The 11,535-nt window shown below is 34.7% G+C and overlaps 1 protein-coding gene across 1 annotated transcript in view; it reads right to left on the reverse strand.

Annotated features, from left to right (window-relative positions):
- Window positions 1-11,181, reverse strand: part of LOC144977620 (phosphatidylinositol transfer protein 3-like) — a 58,729-nt gene extending 47,548 nt beyond the window's left edge. The window contains exon 1 of the mRNA XM_078923017.1: window positions 10,791-11,181. The gene's annotated coding sequence lies outside the window, so the exon portion shown is untranslated. The remainder of the gene's footprint in view (window positions 1-10,790) is intronic.
- Window positions 11,182-11,535: the final 354 nt, after the last annotated feature.

Raw genomic sequence — 11,535 nt, forward strand, 5'->3', positions numbered from 1 at the left:
GGTACTAATCACCACAGGTAGAGACAGCTGCTGTATGTTTTCAAAAGACCCCGGCTGACCTCGTCAAAAATTAATACAGATTTTAATCGATAAATCGATTCAAGTATACCGTTTATATTTGAGGCCGTGTCAAGATATCGTTATTGTAACTTTCGATTAAAAAGCACATCGATATGTCATTATACGATTTTTGACCGATATATACCATAATATGACCGAGAATACAAGGTCTTTGGCTAAGAAGCTCATAACATTGCCATCCGGAAGTATAACGGACCAACACACACAACTGTGTGTATCCATGCACGTTTATCGTCAGGTTTATAGATAGTATGCAGATGACGTCACTCAGGCCTTTGTTATTGTTTTTGCCATCCGCGTTTGTGAGTTGTTCTCACTAAACTGTATTAACCAGACTATAAAAGTTCATGGTTACACAGAGTTTATGTGTTGGTCCGTTATACTTCCGGATGGCAATGTTGTGAACTCCTTGGCCAAGCGCATTCTATCTATACAGTTAAGTGAGCATTACTCATAAACGCGGATGGCAAAAACAATAACAAAGACCTGAGTGACGTCATCTTTGAACTATCTACACACACACACACACACACACACACACACACACATTATGACATGAGATTGGGATGTGATACGTAAGGTTATGAAAGACCAACAGCTGTCAGCCAACCAACCAGTCGATCAATCTGTCAAATGCAAGTTGTTGATATTTTCACTCACTCAACACGGCCTCGCGCTGGGTAACTCTTGTGTCTACTTTTGACAGTTAATGAGGAGCGATCAATATTCAATTAAAACAATGATACTAACGAGGTACCGACACTTTCCGAATCAGATCGTGGCCTTCGTAAAGCTATGGCCTGACACTGACTAAAAAATGACGTCAAAATGCCAGTCTTTTGCCACAAAAGAAAACAAATCGTGAGTTGTATTCAATAGTTTAACCAATGAAATAACTTGTGTCCATGACCTCAACATTACAAATATGACCATGTTTTGACTTTTACACATTCTGATCACAAGACATATATGAAAATTTCTAGCCAGTAGAGGACGAGAGACGCATGCGCACAACCAACATGACTTTCTCTCTCTAATAACGTTTCCGCCGGTGACGTCACAGACTATGGGTGATGTCCAATCAAGGGACGCTACTCTTCCGCTAATCTGATTCCCTATGATTGATGGAGCCATAGAGAGATACGATTTGCATAATCCTTAATTAGCATTATCTCTACAGAAAGCAGATTGTAATGATTTACGCTAATGGAGCTCATAGGCCAGGACAACACAACGTATCTGACAAATCCATGATTTCCACTGTTTCGTTTCACTTAGAGAATGGGCACGATCTATATTCCCTTTCCATGTGCTCCAGGACATTGGTCACATTGCAAAGTGTTCTCAAAGTGACCCACATAGTGAGAAGTATTCACAGCTTTTGAAAAATCTTATTTCACGATTGGTCATTTTGTTCGGGTATATTTACAACTTTCATAAACAAAGCATGTTTACATTTGTTGAAAAATATCCAATCGTTGGACAGCAACAAATCATGTGATTGATGACCTGGTTGGACGAATACATGAATATAGATCGCTCCCATTCATTTGTTACTTTCATCCAACCAAAATTATTTTGGTTCAGCGTAACAATCACTTAATGTGCTCAAAACTATTTACAAGGGTTCCAAGCGAACAGCAACACATGTCACTGTAAGTTACTACTATTACATATTTTTTTAAAAGATAGGAACAACGCTGTTATCCGCGAAAAATTATCTTACATTTGATTACGGTGATAATGATCCCATTGGTTAAACTATTGATCAATTTTCTTTAGTGGTCGTCGCTTTGTATTTTGGTTTACCCCGACATAAGATCGGTTTGAGGAAATGGGTTTAACACACACACACACACACACACATACACACACATACACGTACACAAAACACACACACCGAAGCCATATAAAGTTATGTTAACGACGGCTACGCACACACACACGCACACACACACAACACACACACACAGTTTTGTTTACACAAGCTATTCCATAACACACGACACACCATGCATGAAAAGTTGAAAAATTCTACTAAACTAAATTTCCCTTGAAAAAAAAACGTGTTATCTCGTCATTATTATATTCTCAGAGTTGAACAGAAAGAAAGCGATTGACCGTTATTACTGGCTTGCCGAAGAGATGACCTCTCCTCAGCACAATGAATAATAATAATGATAATGATAATAATAATAATAATAATAATAATAATAATAATAATAATAATAATAATAATAATAATAATATTAATAATAATAATAATAATAATAATAATAATAATAATAATAATAATAATAATAATAATAATAATAATATTGATAATAATAATGATGATAATGATAATAATAATAATGATGATGATAAAAATAATAATAATAATAATAATAATAATAATAATAATAATAATAATAATAATAATAATAATAATAATAATAATAGTAATAATAATAATAATGATAATAATAATAATAATAATAATAATAATAATAATAATAATAATAATAATAATAATAATGATGATGATGATGATGATGATGATGATGCTGATGATGATGATGATGAGGATGATGATGATGATGATGATGATGATGATGATGAGGATGATGATGATGATGATGATGATGATGATGATGATGATCATGATGATGATGATGATGATGATAATTTTATTAATAATAATAATGATAATAATAATAATAATAATAATAATAATAATAATAATAATAATAATAATAATAATAATAATAATAATAATAATAATAATAATAATAATAATAATAAAAATAATAATAATAATAATAATAATAATCATAACAATAATAATAATGATGATGATGATGATGATGATGATGATGATGATGATGATGATGATGATGATGATGATGATGATAATGATGAATAAAACTATCTATGTACATGCGCATTTTAAATACAATTTTGAAAAGTAGCAAATCTCTAGGATGAGTGAGTAACAACTGCGGGCTAAAGTTTGGATAGAATAAAACAGTGGTCGGTATAGCAAAGTACTTTACGCTGTTCTCCAATCAATATCGGATGGATAAAACGGTCGGGGGGATCAGATAAATATAGCAATACGGGTTCATTACTTGTCTGTAAGGCAAGTGCTCTATCACTGAACAATCACAGCCCTATAACGGCTATTTTATCTATAAACGATATTTATTACACAAGCGATTGTGTATTGAAATTATTGCCCCTGAAAGACAGATGGCTTGTTTCGAAATGTCTGTTGCATGCAGTATTTATTTGTCGCCTGATACCCCTATCGTTATAAGAGGGTTATAACTACTACTACTACTACTAATAATAATAATAATAATAATAATATTTTATTGCATCCCAAAAAGGAAATTTTTTGTACAGACGTGTTATAATTTACACACTAAGATAAAAATACAATGGAAATAGGATGTATATATATTTAAAAAAAAAAAAGGAGCAGCTCTATAACCAGAGCTGCGCTTTATAATATGAATAATTTCAACACTGTAAAATAGTTAAAACTGTCACTATAAATTGAAAATTGAAAAGATTGCAAAACAAATAAATTAATAAATTAATATTTATATTTTTAAAAACTAAAAATGAGAAATAATTATATAAACTGATTATTGCTTGTTGTTATAAAGCCTAATACTGGACGGCAGAAAAGATTTTCGGAGTCTCTCTGTTTTCGTTGAAATAGAGAAAGGGCGACCACTTCTTTCTGACATAATAATTGATGGTCTTAGTGGATGATACTGGTCATTTAATATTTTAGTTATTTTAGTTATACAAAATTTCTCGTATAAAAGATCTACATCGTCAACATCATTTATATAGCGTCTAATGGATTTTTTAATATTTTAATTTATTTTGTTCCTTTCCACTGCTAAGCAATTGCCTCCCCAAGCTGTTATACAAAATGACAAAACACTTTCGATTACTGCTCTATAAAATAATGTGCAGAGAGTTTTATCTATTCTAAACTGAGAGAGTTTTGATAAGAAATATGTACGTCTGCACATCTTATGCCTAATTATTTTCAAGTGTTCATCCCACTTGAGCCTGTCATCAATCGTTACACCAAGGTATTTGTAGTGAGGAACTCGCTGGACGAATTGGTCCTTTAATTTTAACGGTTCTATCGGTTCCTTCACTCTCCTAAAGTCAATCACTAGCTCCTTTGTCTTGCTTATGTTAAGCTCTAGGTGGTGGGCATCACACCAAGACACAAATCTATCAATTTCTTGCCTATAAGCCACTTCGTTGCCATTTGTTATGAGGCCTTAAAGAGCGGTGTCATCTGCAAACTTTATTAAAGGTACACTCAGGTTTTGACTTCTACAGTCATTCGTGTATATTGTGAATAATACAGGGGACAATACACAACCTTGAGGAGCACCAGTATTTGTAGTTATACAGGAAGATTTGTTTTGTCCTAATTGAACATATTGTGCTCTCTCCGTAAGAAATTCGATCACCCAAGCTATCATATAATTGTTTAAATTCAGACTAGTCAATTTTTGAACAACCAACTGAGGTTGCATTGTATTGAACGCTGAAGAAAAATCTGCAAAAAGCAATCTGCAATAGCTCCTAGCGTGATCTAGATGCCTGTAGATGTTGTTTGTAAACAGCAAAATGGCATCCTCTAAGCCACGTCCTGGTTTGTAAGCAAATTGATGACTATCACTCAATGGCATAAACTGATTCCTAATTTTAACAAGAACACGTTTTTCTAAAGATTTCATGACTATTGAAGTCAGTGCAACAGGTCTGAGATCGTTCATAGTTTCAAGTTTTTCTTTTTTTGGAACAGGAATAATTTTTGAAGTTTTCCAAATTTCAGGGATCGAAACGCATTGGAGGGACCATTTAAAAATATGTGTATAAATGGGGGAAAGCTGATGGGCACATTCTTTTAATAATTTTCCTTTCAATCCATCCGGCCCAGCAGCCTTCCTCTCGTTTAGTTTCGAAAATACGAATCTCGTTTCCTCCTCACTGACCTCAATAGTCATTTCATCTTCCAAAGCCCTGTCTAATTTATGTTTTTCATTTTCAATATCAAATTTGTTTGCTGTGTCGAAACGTGAATAAAATTTATTTAAAGTTTCAATTTCGATATCTTCTGGTATAATCGTGGGCTTTGGATTATAGTTAACAGCAGTTTTAAGCCCCCGCCGCGTGTCCCTTATATCCCCAGAAGAAAAGCATTTTTCAATTGTATTTTTGTACTACTACTACTACTACTACTACTGCTGCTGCTGCTACTGCTACTACTACTACTACTACTACTACTACTACTACTACTACTACTACTACTACTACTACTACTGCTGCTGCTACTACTACTATTATCATTATTATTATCATCATCATCATCATCATCATCATCATCATCATCATCATCATCATCATCATTACTATTATTATTATTATTATTATTATTATTATTATTATTATTATTATTATTATTATTATTATTATTATTATTATTATTATTGTTATTATTATTATTATTATTATTATTATTATTATTATTATTATTATTATTATTATTATTATTATTATCATTATTATTATTATTATTATTATTATTATCATTATTACTATTATTATTATTATTATTATTATTATTATTATTATTATTATTATTATTATTATTATTATTATTATTACCGTTATTATAACAATCTTCACATAAACCATGATCCCATCAAACAGGAAGACAATGATATATGAAAAACTAGCAATAATTGAAATACATCCTTTACCACACAGCAAATCTGTATTGTTATTTTACACACCATCATCATCTTTGCCGTATTCTAACAAAACACATTTTATGTTCATTTCGGCCACAAAACGTTTACTTCAAATATCGACCTTCAAAACGAATTACCCCATCTCTTAGAACTTGTTAAAAAGTCTCAAAATGGCTTCTTCAAAGGTGATAGTTATCTCAATCTGTTTATTGATGCTGTGCGTTTAGGTAATTTACCCACAACATTCCGCCAGCCGGATTAACGTATCAACACACGAAACGAAATGGTGTGTAACCTTGACCGCTAATGGCCTGATTAATACAATTTAGCGAGAACTACTAGTAAAAATGGCGGGTTAAATAACAATAACAACACACTGAGCGACGTCAATTTCTTTCTATCTATAATATTTGATGTTAGTATTCTGGCAAAACTGCATATGTGACCCACCGTCTCTAAACGGTATTATGTCGGGATAACTTGGGTGCAAAAAATTGAATTTATTGACAAAAACATGAAACTTGGGGTTTGTTTCGATTTGTTATGTTACAGAATGAAGGCATTTTCTCACAATGCAAAAGCTCAAAAATTGGTAATTACTATCTATTTAATTCTTAAGTCACTTTTCGGCTCGGGGTCCAATTCATTCCGACATAATACCGTTTCGAGACGAAGGGTCACATATTCTTAAACCCTGTTTTTTTTTTGTTTTGTTTTGTTTTTTGTTGTTGTTTTTTACAGAGTCTCACATTGACAGAAATATCCAAGACCCCCTTCGGACAATGAGTCAGAACTAATTATAATGATATGCATGTCCAGATTGTTATCTCGGACAGACTGTGGTTGTCATTGGTCAAGCCGGGAGGCCGGGTCCTGGAATGTAACAAAATCAAGCGGGGGAAAAAATGGCACATTAAGCTTTGAAGGTCGGTCGCTTCCATCCGACTATGTGGTCCAAAGTTCAGACAATTGTAATGCAATGAGTATTCATAATTGCGGCTATGTGGTCTTGTGGAATGACATTCGCTTTCGGATCGGACGGTCCTGGGTTCGAGCCTTGCTCGGCGTATAGTTGAGTCTTTGGAAAAGGTTCTTAAGTCACATTCTCTCACCGTACTCAGGTGTAAAAATGAGTACCTAGCTGGCCGTTAGCATCTGTGATGGCAGAATTCGCAGAAAGTACTTTGCAGTAAGTTACTGTCCAATGCAAAGGGTAGAAAGAAATAGAAACTGGCTGTTTAATTCACACTACAGAAACTGGAATAACTCCAGCTCCAAAAACCCAAAAATTATAATAATTCACAGGGCAGTCGAATGTTGGAAATACCACGAAGCGACCCTCTCTCTCTCTCTCTCTCTCTCTCTCTCTCTCTCTCTCTCTCTCTCTCTCTCTCTCTCTCTCTCTCTCTCTCTCTCTCTCTCCTCACTATTGATCCCAAATAAAAGAAGTCACTCAATTTTACGAATTTCAGCACACTATATAGCTGATGGATGGCATGGGTCCATCCAACGTTACCTTTACCAATATTTTGATTTAAAATGTCGATTGCGAGTATATCTATTTATGACTATCAATTAATTGTCTTTCAAGGGTAACGAGTGTAGAGTAGGGTGTGTTCTCGTAGCCACGAGAACCGTAGCCATCGTTATACGAAGGCTACGCTAGAACCCTCTATTTTTTAGGTTTGCGTAGCGTCTAGCGAGTTGTCGTTAGTAGAGCTCAAGGAAACAAGTTATTTCATTGGTTGAACTATTGAATACAACTCACGATTTGTTTTCTATTGTGGCAAAAGACTGGCATTTTGACGTCATTTTGTGGTCAGTGTCAGGCTATAAGTTAACGATGGCTACGGTGTTCTCTGTGTCGTTTTGTGTAGGTTGTAAGGTCATTTATCTAGAAGTACAATATTATAACTATGGTGATTTTGGACAATTATGTAGGATAATAGGAGACAATTTATCGCACACACCATCACAGAGATGCCATTATGGGAAAAAGGGGTGGAGGGGTGGAATGGAGAGTGTGGGGCAAGTTGAAGAGAGGAGGAGTCACTCAATTTTACGAATTTCAGCACATGAACTGATGAATACATGGGTCCATCCAGCGTTACCTTTACCAATATTTTGATGTGGGTTTCGTGTACATTTCGATGGGGAAAATAGAGAGAGAGAGGGGAGAGAGAGAGAGAGAGAGAGAGAGAGAGAGAGAGAGAGAGAGAGAGAGAGAGAAGGGGGGCGGGGAGAGAAAGCTGCAATTTCCGTACAGTACAAACCAAGACTAATAAATAATATCGAGACTTGAAACTAAGGAGTTACTTCCGTTTGTGGGGTTTCAATGTCAAGTTGGAAGAAAGAGCATTTGAGTAAAATAGATACAATTTCTACCCGCCATAATAGTAATTGTAGAAATACACGAAACTTAATAAACGTCTGTTTGAGAGAATTTATTAAGAGGAAAGTGTTAAAACAAGGAGTCAACGAAGAAGTTTACACCTGGTAACACATCCGTACCCTGTCATTCTCTGCAAATAAAAAACACATTATAAAATATTTGGACCAAAAAAAAAAACATCGTCCTTTAAATATCAATAGAACAGAATGACCCACATCTTATCAAAAACTCTTAAACATGGAACTCCCGGGTTTGGGAGTTTTTGACAAGATGAGGGGGTCATTTTAATCGATCGAGATATGAAGACCGAGATTTCTGGCCAAAATTTTATTGGGTTTGTTGATTTGTGACCCCTCGTCTCAAAACGGTATTATGTCGGGATGGACCAGGTGCTAAATTATAGTTAAACTGGTCAAAAATATGAAACGTTGGTATTTAGCACAGTAAAATATGATATTTCTTCTCCTCTATAAAGCGTATACACTCAACGTAAGCATGATATTTCTGGCTACAAATTCCATTTTCAGGATCTTAATCATCCCGACTTAATACTGTTTTGAGACGAGAGGTCACATTTGTGACCCTTCGTCTCGAAACGGTATTATGTCGGAATGAATTGGACCCCGAAAAGTGACTTTAGAATTAAATTGATAGTAAATACCAATGTTTGAGCTTTTGCATTGTGAGAATTTGTCTTCATTCTGTAACATAACAAATCGAAACAAACCCCAAGTTTCATGTTTTTGTCAATAAATTCAATTTTTTGCACCCAAGTCATCCCGACATAATACCGTTTAGAGACGGTGGGTCACATTTAGAGTATGGCAGACTTCCGTCGAAACTCGAAGACAGCCGATCAACAAATTACAATGGAATATATGAAATAGGTCAACTGTGAGAATCAAATCAAGATAAGACAACTGTGTTTATACAAAACACCCAAAGCGACAACTTTCATATCTATCTAGCCTTACTCTGGAAAAACACTTATTTGAAAATTTGGCCAGAAAACTCGTCCTTCAAATTTATATCGATCGATATTTGGCACGGAGTTGCAACTTTATGACAAGACAAGACTTTGCTTGTAGAACGAGGCAAGAAGCCTGTTAGGTGATTATCGACGTGTTCATATATGCAGATCTGATATCCAAACGCAATGGGAGCGATCTATATTAAGGTTTTTGTCCGCCCGAGTCATCAATCACATGATTTGTTGCTGTCCAAAGATTGGATGTTTCTTAACTAATGTAAACACGCTGCTATGTTTATGAAAGTTGTAAACATACCCATGTGTCAAGCTTTAAAAAACGGCCAATCGTGATGTTAGATATTTCGGAAGCTGTGAACACTTTTCACTATGTGAGTCACCTTGAGCACATTTTGCAATGTGACCAATGACCTCGAGCACATGGAAAGGGAATATTGATCGCTCCCATTATGGGCCTAGTTTAACATTGTTGTAATGGACAATATTTTGCGTCATTTTTGTTTGTTTTTGAGATTCTTATTACACCAATGAGCCCACAAAACATTGGGTTATCAGACCTACAAATAAGTGTACGTCGGGTGATATTGATTTATTTCCATCTCTCGTAAAAAGTGGTTCTTTAGAAACATTAGTCCGTGAGATGGATCTTATCCCAGTTTCAATAGCGTGAAACGAACAAAACCAATTGTTGCTACCCTTTTCGATAGGACGTTAGTTAGTCTATCATAATGTAATTTCCGTCAGGTCTAACAGAGCCAGCTACCCAGTTATTGTTGGGTGGACAGGAAGGTCATTAGAAAATCTTGACTTCACCCCGGGATCGATTTTTTTTCGACAGATGTTCGACACTCTTGTCTGGTTTTCATTTTACTCTTGAATGGGTTGGAACTCAACTTGATGATTATGATGATGATGATGGTGATGATGATAATGATGATGATGATGATGGTGATGATGATGATGATGATGATGATGATGATGATGATGAGGATGATGATGATGATGGTGATGATGATGATGATGGTGATCATGATGATGGTGATGATGATGATGATGATGATGATGATGATGATGGGAATGAGAATGATAATAATGATGATGATGATGATGTTAATGATGATGATGATGATGATGATGATGATGATGATGATGATGATGATGTTAATGATGATGATGATGATGATGATGATGATGATGATGATGATGATGATGATGATGATGACGACGATGATGGGAATGAGAATGATGATGATGATGATGATGATGATGATGATGGGAATGAGAATGATGATGATGATGATGATGATGATGATGATGATGATGATGATGATGATGATGATGATGGTAGTGGTGGTTGTTGTGGTTACTTTTAATGTACTCGTAAATATACGTATTTGATTCACTGAATTACAGTTTTATATAAATAACCAAAGAAACAAATTTTAAGTTAGATGTCAAATCGTTAAAGATAGTATAGAGTAAGGGTGGTTGGAGTAACCAATTGTAAACTGTTAAAGAAGAAAAGAAAAGAGAAAATTTTTAGAGCATAACTCACGTGTATAATAAGCTTATATATCCATTCCTTTCAAACAAAACATAGAATATTATCCTCAAAGATCTGTGAATGAAATTACGCAGTCCTCTTTTTATTTTTATTTCCAAAGATAAGGATGAATTCACAGAATCCCACACACTTATAAGTACACATACACACACATCAAAAAGCCCGCAACTGCTTATATTGTTGTTGTCTCTTAAAACACCACTACCGCCACTGCCACACTGTGACGAATCGAATAGAGCAAGGATCTGTTTGACTGACTGAACCGATAGGCCAGTTTAGTTAGTTCACCTCGCCCTCCAATCCCCAACATTCCCAAAACACCCAACAATTATGGTGTCAATCTGTTGCATACCCTCGCACACACACACATACATACACACACACAACACACACAAATTTTTATATATACACATATACGTGCCCGCACATAATTACACATATTATAACACACACGATAATAATGATATCAATTCTTACCTAGCTCTTTACAAACGGGCAAAAAGGCGCGTCATGCGTATTACAACTTCATAAAAATCCACAATTATTATCCGAGGGCATTGAATGCTTTATCTAAATATCTATAATATTATCTGCTAGTTTTGAAGTTGTCTGCCGCTTGGTTTTCACGGAAGGGAGTTATCAGATTGTTTTACTTATGACTTTGTGATACTATCCTATTGGAAATTGTGGATTGATTGTAAAGACTTATAAACAAAAAGGAATATAACATCTTCAA

This window comes from Berghia stephanieae, chromosome 7, assembly GCF_034508935.2.
Source record: "Berghia stephanieae isolate SIO BIC M18660-M18661 chromosome 7, UCSD_Bste_1.3, whole genome shotgun sequence".
In the NCBI taxonomy this organism is placed as follows: Eukaryota; Metazoa; Mollusca; class Gastropoda; order Nudibranchia; family Aeolidiidae; genus Berghia; species Berghia stephanieae.